This window comes from Herpailurus yagouaroundi, unplaced genomic scaffold (genome assembly GCF_014898765.1).
Source record: "Herpailurus yagouaroundi ecotype Mexico unplaced genomic scaffold, PumYag 141, whole genome shotgun sequence".
Lineage (NCBI taxonomy): Eukaryota > Metazoa > Chordata > Mammalia > Carnivora > Felidae > Herpailurus > Herpailurus yagouaroundi.
In genome coordinates this window covers 73,835,644-73,845,042 of record NW_024412396.1, presented here as the reverse complement: position 1 = coordinate 73,845,042, position 9,399 = coordinate 73,835,644, and the positions used below count along the sequence as shown (strand labels likewise).

Below are 9,399 nucleotides of genomic sequence, written 5' to 3'. Positions count from 1 at the left end.
ACATCAAGGCACATTATAATCAAACTTTCCAAAGTCAAGGACAAAGACAGAATCTTGAAGGCAGCAAGAGAAATAACTCATCACATATAAAAGATCCTCAGTAAGTTACTGAGCAGATTTCTCATCAGAAACTTCAGAGGCCGGGAGCAGGGGGGCTCAGTTGATTAAGCGTCCAACTTTGGCTCAGATCATGATCTTATGGTTCATGAGTTCAAGCCCCACATGGGGCTCTGTGCTGACAGCTCAGGGCCTGCAGCCTGCCTCAGATTCTGTATCTCCCTCTCTCTCTCTCTGCCCCTCCCTCCCTCCCTCCCTCTCAAAAATAAACATTAAAAGAACAAGAACAACATCAACTACTACTACCACTTCAGAGGCCAGAAAGCAGTGGACCAATATAATCAAAGTGCTAAAGTTTTCAATTAGTAATAATCGCGCCTCGGATAAACCTCATTGGCTACGATACTGCCACTGCGCAAACCTCAAAGTGCTAAAAGAAAAAGCTTTCAAACAAGAATCCTATATCCTGCAAAACTGTCCTTCAAACAGCCTTAAAAAGGAAAGAAATTCTGACATAAGCTACAACATGCATCAATCTTGATGGCGTTGTGCCAAATGAAATAAACCAGTCACAAAAACCAAACTCTGTATGACTCACTTACATAAGATACTTAAGAGTACTCAAAATCATAGAAACAAAGTAGAATGCCTTCTACTTTTAATGGGAATAGAGTTTCAGTTTTATAAGATGAAAAGAGTTCTGGAAAAGGAAGATGATGATGAATAAATAGCCCATTATGACTATATTTCATACTTCTGAACTGTACACTTAAAAATGGTTAGGGGCGCCTAGGTGGCTCAGTTGGTTAAGTGTCTGACTCTTGATTTCAGCTCAGGTCATGATCTCACAGTTGGTGGGATCAAAACCCATGTTGAGCTCTGAGATCACAGCACGGAACCTGCTTGGGATTCTCTCTCCCTCTCTCTCTGCCCTTCCCCCCACTCATGCACATACCCACTCTCCCTCTCTAAATAAATAAATACACTTCAAAAAAATGTTAATAGTTAAATATGACAAATTGTATATTATGTCTATTTTACCACAACTTAAAAACTTGGAAAACTAGGGGCGCCTGGGTGGCTCAGTCAGTTAAGCATCCGACTTCAGCTCAGGTCATGATCTCGCGGTTCGTGAGTTCGAGCCCTGCGTTGGGCTCTGTGCTGACAGCTCAGAGCCTGGAGGTGCTTTGGATTATGTGTCTCCCTCTCTCTGCCCCTCCCCTGCTTGCACTCTGTCTCTCTCTCTCAAAATAAACACTATAAATAAATAAATAAATAAATAAATAAATAAATCTTAGGAAACTAAAAACAAACAAACAAACCGTAACCTCTAGGACAACCACTAATGGCATTTTTAATAAAAGTACATAACTAGCAAGCTAAGGAGAGAGGGCAGAATAATAAACATTAAATCAATGCAAAAGAAAGTTGAAGGAACAAAAAAGAAACACAGAACAAGTGGGTCAAATAAATAGAAAGCTCTGAGTCAATAGATCTAAATTCAAATATGTCAGTAAAGGGGTGCCTGGGTGGCTCAGTAGGTTGAGCGTCCGACTTCAGCTCAGGTCATGATCTCACAGTCCGTGAGTTCGAGCCCCACGTCAGGCTCTGGGCTGACAGCCCAGAGCCTGGAGCCTGTTTCAGATTCTGTGTCTCCCTCTCTCTCTGACCCTCCCCCGTTCATGCTCTCTCTCTGTCTCAAAAATCAATAAAGGTTAAAAAAATTAAAAAAAAAAACAAAAAAAACAAATGTCAGTAAATACTTAAGTGAAACTGTACATGGAACTAAATGCCTTAGATAAAAGCAAAGATTTGCCTTTTATGCCTTGGATAAAAAGCTGTTTAGACATACCTAAATCATCAGAATAAAGGATGAACGCACAAATGAAAACAGCACGCAAACACGGGCGAAAAGGAGCCGGCATAGCCAAGTTGTTGGGCAAGGAGCATTACTAGAGATAAAGAGGGCCACTCCAGAGTGATAAAGGTTCGCTCCTCCAGCAGTCCGTGCAAAGGCAGGTTACATACAGCAAAAAGCAGTAATAAGTGGTATAATCTGATGACATACATTCACAGCAGTGTGTTTTCGGGAAAAGAGGAGAACGGTACAGAACTGGCAATAAAGGACAAGGAGGACATCCCACTTCCAGGCCCGGTGATGTGAGAAATGTAGGAGGAAGCCAGCACTACTTGAGAGCACTGCAGGGAAAAAACAGTTCCAGCAGGAGAAAACCAACTTTCTACTGGAACAAGAACGTAGGGGAAATTCACCAAAGAAATTCGGGATTTTCGGGGATTCTTGCTGAGGCACCTTGATTTCAGAAGGCTCGGTGTAAAGACTTCAAGAGAAGGTCAGAGGTGGGAGACAGGATCAGAAGAAACAATGTGGGTAGAGTCTTGGAGATTAGAATCCACATAATGGGAGGATGACCCAATAACTCTGGCCTTGTGGGTGACTGATCACACACACAAAAAGAAAAAAAGTGGTGGGGGCAGGAGGGGAGCACATGATGAGATTACTCCTGATGGTCCCAAGGCAGAGGGTGATGGAGGAGCTGGGTGTGCTGAGGGAAAGGAGGGGTGTGGGGATCCTGACGGGAATGGCTAAGTTCCTGGGCTTCCTCCCGGCATCTGGCGACACGTATGGTCTGGCAGAGGGCAGCCTCACCCGAAGCGTTCACTGCTCTGCGTTTCTGCTTGAAAAAGGCTGCTAGGTTTGGGCTAAGATTGTAAAGAGCCAATCCATCTCTGGCAGCTACCAAACAGAGGCTTTCTCAGAGGAAGACACAGAGCCAGTGACACAGCCGTCCTCCGAAATCCACCTCTGGAGTTTCTAACTGCCCCAAATCCAGAGGATTGTCGCCAAGTTTTAATAATGTTGTTAAACACAATTAATCTAACAAAACCAAGTGTTACTTTTCTGCGGACCGTAGCGAAGGATGGGCAGTTTACCAGTTCTATGCCTTTGTATTTCATTCACTTATTCAAGAGATTTTATTTTGTACCGACTATGTGCTAAACAATGTTCTACACTCTGGGGATATAGCGGTCTGGATACAAAGCAAGGGAGTTACAAAACAAAAACCTGTGCCTTCGTGGAGTTTGTATTTTAGAATAGACATTAAACAAATATGTACATTTATAGCATGTTAGAAGGTGTTACGAAAATAAGAAAGAGGAGAGCAGGATGAAGAGGCCTGGAGTACAGTGGAAGTTTCCATTTTAACTAGGATGGTCAGGGCGCGTAGGTGGCTCAGCCGGTTACATGCCCAATTTCAGCTCAGGTCACGATCTCACAGTTGGTGAGTTAGAGTCCGCATCAGGCTCTCTACTGTCAGCGCAGAGCCTGCTTGGGATCCTGTCTCCCTCTCTCTCTCTGCCCCTCCCACCATGAGCATGCATGCTCTCTCTCAAAAATAAACATTAAAAAAATATAGGATGATCAAAACAGCTCCTATGAAATTATTCCTGACAAAAGTAATTTTAATAAAAAAAAATCAATCATCTAAATCTAACTACCAGTTTACAGAAAATACAGAGGACAAAGGAACATGATAAAAACAGCCAGGGGATGCAATCAGCAAATCCAGAATGAGGGACTCTTTCCACCAGACAATCCAATGGTTTTCCACAACTTAATTACAAAGAAAAAACAAAAAAAAAAACAAAAAAAAAAAGGGGAGAAATCTATACATTAAAACTCAGCGTGCATGCTTTAGGCCAAGATGGAGTAACAGAGACCAGATCGACCCTCCTCCTTGAAACGTCCTAAAGAACAAACAAGGGCACCAGGGTGGTTCAGTCAGGTGAGCGTCCAACTCTTGATTTCAGCTCAGGTCATGATCTCACGGTTCATGAGATCGAGCCCCGCATCTGCCTCTGTGCTAATGGCACAGAGCCAGCTTGGGATTCTCTCTCTCTGCCCCTTCTGCTCTCTCTCAAAATAAATAATAAACATTAAAAAAATAAATTAAAAAAATATATATATATATACATGAAACAATGGTCTTCCAGACAATGGCCGTCAGGTGATGAAGAACCTGATGATCAGGTGATCCTTGAGGGTGGGAAACAAGAGAGATGAATGCTCCAACAGTCTCAACTTACTGCTCTGAAGAGTTTCCAGGCCACGGGGCTGAATAGTATTTTACCAAAGAAGATAAGGGGATGGCAAATAAGCAGATAAAAAACCAAAACTCAGTATCGCTTGTCACTTGAGAAACAGAAGTAAAAACAAAATACCACTACACACATATTAGAATGTCAAATTAAAAAAAGACTGACCATACCAACTGTTAGGAAGGTTGCAGAGCAACTGAAATTCTTTTTATATACTGTGTGTGTATATATATACATATATATATATATGATTTTTAGTTTTTTTTTAAGTTTACTTATTTACTTTTGAGAAAGAGCACGCAAGTGGGGTAGGAGCAGAGAGAGAGAGAGAGAGAGAGAGAGAGAGAGAGAGAGAGACATAGGGAAGGAGAGAGGGAGGGAGAGACAATCCCAAGCAGGCTCTGCACTGTCAGCACAGACCCGATGCAGGGCTTGAACTCACGAACCATGATATCATGACCTAAGCCAAAGTCAGACGCTTAACCGCCTGAGCCCCCGGGGCGTCCCGAGCAACTGCAACTCTTATACACTGTTGGTGGACATGTAAAATTGTAAAACCACTTGAAAAAGTTTGCAGTTTCTTAAAAAATTACATATACAACTACTATATGATTCCATTCCTGAGCATATTACCCAAGAGAAAAAGAAATATATTGTTCACACACAGACTTGTACCTGAATATTCACAAGAGTCCTGTCATAGCCAAACAACAGAAATAACCCCAACGTTCATCAAGAGGTGAGTGGAGACCAACTAATCTTTGACAAAGCAGGAAAGGGCATCAAATGGAAAAAAGACAGTCTCTTTAGCAAATGGTGCTGAGAGAACTGGATGGCAACATGTGGAAGAATGAAACTAGACCACTTTCTTACACCATACACAAAAATAAACTCAAAATGGATGAAAGACCTAAATGTGAGACAGGAAAGCATCAAAACCCTAGAGGAGAAAGCAGGCAACAACCTCTTTGACCTCAGCCGCAGCAATTTCTTGCTCGACACATCTCCAAAGGCAAGGGAATTAAAAGCAAAAATGAACGATTGGGACCTCATCAAGATAAAAAGCTTCTGCACTGCAAAGGAAACAATCAACAAAATCAACAGGAAGCCAACTGAACGGGCAAAGACATCTGTAAATGACATAACGGATAAAGGGTTAGTATTCAAAATCTATAAAGATCTTATCAAACTCAACCCCCAAAAAACAAAGAATCCAGTGAAGAAATGGGCAGAAGACATGAATAGACACATTTCCAAAGGAGACATCCAGATGACCAACAGACACATGAAAAAACATCACTCATCATCAGGGAAATACAAATCAAAGCCACACTGAGATAACATCTCACACAGGTCAGGATGGCCAAAATTAATTCACGCAACAACAGATGCTGGCAAGGATTTAGAGAAACGGGAACCCTCTTGCACTGTTGGTGGGAATGCAAACTGGTGCAGCCACTCTGGAAAACAGTGTGGAGGTTCCTCAAAAAATTAAAAATAGAACTACCCTACGACCCAGCAATAGCACTACTAGGAATTTACCCAAGGGATACAGCAGTGCTGATGCATAGGGGCACGTGTACCCCAACATTTATAGCAGCACTTTCAACAATATCCTAATTATGGAAAGAGCCTAAATGTCCACCAACTGATGAATGGATAAAGAAGATGTGGTTTATATATACAATGGAATACTACTTGGCAATGAGAAAGAATGAAGTCATGCCATTTGCAGCAACGTGGACGGAACTAGAAGGTATTATTACGCTGAGTGAAGTCAGTCAGATAAAGACAGATATCGTATGTTTTCACTCATATGTGGATCTTGAGAAACTTGATAGGAGACCATGGGGTGGGGGAGGGGAAAAAAAGAAGTTACAAACAGAGAGGGAGGGAGGCAAACTGCAAGAAACTTTTAAATACTGAGAACAGGGGCGCCTGGGTGGCGCAGTCGGTTAGTTAAGCGTCCGACTTCAGCTCAGGTCACGATCTCGCGGTCCATGAGTTCGAGCCCCGCGTCAGGCTCTGGGCTGATGGCTCGGAGCCTGGAGCCTGTTTCCGATTCTGTGTCTCCCTCTCTCTCTGCCCCTCCCCCGTTCATGCTCTGTCTCTCTCTGTTCCAAAAATGAATTATGCTGAATGAAAGAAGTCAGACAAAATGGAACTTCAGATTCCACTTCTTTAAAACTCCAGAAAATGCAAGCTGATCTCCAGTGAAGAGGAAGATCAGTGGTTGCCTGAAGGAGGGGCAGGTAAGAGGGATTACAAAGGGGCCTGAGGAAACTTTTGGAAATGATAGATATAATCCGTATCTTCAGTGTGATTTCACAGGTGTACGCATATGCCAAACTAATCAGGGCTCCCAGGTAACTCAGTTGGCTAACATCTGACTCTTGATTTCAGCTCAGGTCACGATCTCACAGCCATGAGATGGGGCCCTGCATCGGGCTCCGCACTGAGCAGGGAGCCTGCGTGGGATTCTCATTCTCTCTCTCTCTCTCTCTCTCTCTCTCTCTCTCTCTGCCTCTACCCCACTCATGCATGCGAGTGCTCTCTCTCAAAATAAATAAACATTTTATAAATTTTTTTTTTTTTCCAACGTTTATTTATTTTTAGGACAGAGAGAGAGAGAGCATGAACGGGGGAGGGGCAGAGAGAGAGAGAGACACAGAATCGGAAACAGGCTCCAGGCTCTGAGCCATCAGCCCAGAGCCTGATGCGGGGCTCGAACTCACGGACCGCGAGATCGTGACCTGGCTGAAGTCGGACGCCTAACCGACTGCGCCACCCAGGCGCCCCTATAAATAAACATTTTAAAAAACACTCTAAATATGAGTTTACTGAATGTCAGTTGTGCCTCAAAAAAGCTATTTTTTAAAACTGCAACATGTGGCTCATGTCTGAATCCTGATTCAAACAAACCAACTGTTTCTTTTTTTTTTTTTTTTTTTTTTTTTTTAAAGGAGGGGAAGAGAAGACTTTATTTTTTTTCAACGTTTATTTATTTTTGGGACAGAGAGAGACAGAGCATGAACGGGCGAGGGGCAGAGAGAGAGGGAGACACAGAATCGGAAACAGGCTCCAGGCTCTGAGCCGTCAGCCCAGAGCCCGACGCGGGGCTCGAACTCACGGACCGTGAGATCGTGACCTGGTTGAAGTCAGACACTTAACCGACTGCGCCACCCAGGCGCCCCCAAACCAACTGTTTCAAATAGTTTAGTGGAGATTTAATTATACTAAAGAATAAATATTTTATTTAATGGTGACCTTTGTGATTAGGTTTTTGTTGCTGCTATTTTTATACTTAAAGACTTTACTTTTTTTTAGAGCAGTTTTAGGTTTACCACAGATTTGGGAGCAAAGTACAGAGTCCCACATACACCTGCTCCCACACATGCACAGCCTTCCCCATTATCAGCATCCCCCGCCAGTGTTATACCGGTTACCACGGATGAACCTACAGTGACACACCATAATCACACAAAGTTCACATTTTACCTTCACGTCCACTTTTGGTGTACGTTCTATGGGTTTAGAGAAATGTATAATGAAATGTACCCATCATTACGGTATCATACAGTGTGGATTCACTGTCCTAAAAGTCCTGTGCTCTGCTTAATCTTCTCTCCTCCTACTCTATGGTAACCAGTGATCTTTTTACTGTCTCCACAGTTTTGCCTTTTCTAGAACTGTCACAGAGTTGTAATCATACAATATGTACTAGATTGTCTGTAAGTCATATTTTATTTATTTTTTTTCAACGTTTTTATTTATTTTTGGGACAGAGAGAGACAGAGCATGAATGGGGGAGGGGCAGAGAGAGAGGGAGACACAGAATCGGAAACAGGCTCCAGGCTCCGAGCCATCAGCCCAGAGCCCGACGCGGGGCTCGAACTCCCGGACCGCGAGATCGTGACCTGGCTGAAGTCGGACGCTTAACCGACTGCGCCACCCAGGCGCCCCTGTAAGTCATATTTTAGAGATAACACACTTATGAAGAGGGAGGCAGGTAGATCAAGACAGGCCTCACGGAGATGGTAACATGTGAGCAAAGACTGGAGAGAAGCAAAAGAGAGAAAGTCATAGTAGTGGTGCCAGACCAGACTGAGTAGGTCCCAGAAGGCCACCTGAAACGTGGACCACTGTGAGGTTTTAAATGGCAGAGAAACATACTGACTGACATTTTAGTATCTAGAAGCAGGAGACTTACTAGAAGGCTACGGCAGGGATTCGAGTTACAGATGATGGCAGCTTATGGGAGGCCAGCAGCAGGGGAGGCAATGAGAATTATGTTCTGTAAACCAGTATAGATGGTCTGTAGGAGGGACACAAAAATGGTATAGGCGATTCCCATCTTCAATGAGCAGCGGAGAAGAAATGACAGCTAATAAAGACAGAGACGGTCTATAATGGAGGGAAGTCACAAGGTACACACAGGGGAAGACACAAGGTGGACCTAACTTAGGGGAGAGACAGGAAAAGAGTCCATAACAATTCTCAATAAATGTTGCCTGAATTATTTAATTTTTTTAATGTTTATTTTATTTTTGACGGGGGGGGGGGGGGGAAGGGCAGAGAGAGGAAGACACAGAATCTTCCTCTGTGAAGGAGGAGGCTCCAGGCTCTGAGCTGTCAGCACAGAGCCGGACGCAGGGCTCAAACTCACAAACTGCAAGATCACGACCTGAGCCCGAAGTCGGACGCTTAACCGACTGAGCCACCCGGGCGCCCCAGTGTTGCCTAAATTATGTGCAGGGATCTCAATGTCCAAACCCCATTTTAGTGAATGGCACCATCAATCATCAAGTCACCCAAGCCAGAAGTCCAGAAGTTATTGTGGTCTCCTTGTTCCCTACATCTAATCTACCATAAAAATCCGTCTATTCTAACAGCCTAAGAGCTTTCAAATCCGTCCTCATTTCCTTCCCTCACTACAACTTAGTTCCATGAGGGCTGAGATGTCAAGTTTGTTCACAGTGCCTAGATGAGTGTCTAGAAAAATAACAGATGCTCATTTAAAAGTTTCTGAATGATGGGGCACCTGGGTGGCTCAGTCGGTTAAGTGTCTGACTTCAGCTCAGGTCATAATCCTGCAGCTCGTAAATTCAAGCCCCCCATAGCTTGGGATTCTCCCTCTCTCCCTCTCCCTCTTTCTCTCTCCGCCCCTACCCCACTGTGCGCTCTTTCTCTCTCAAAATAAACTTTAAAAACATAAATAAATAA

The 9,399-nt window shown here is 43.6% G+C and overlaps 1 pseudogene; it reads right to left on the bottom strand.

The window, feature by feature from the left end:
• Positions 1-314: 314 nt before the first annotated feature.
• On the bottom strand, positions 315-480 carry LOC121032547 (uncharacterized; annotated as a pseudogene).
• Between the last annotated feature and the right edge of the window lie 8,919 nt (positions 481-9,399).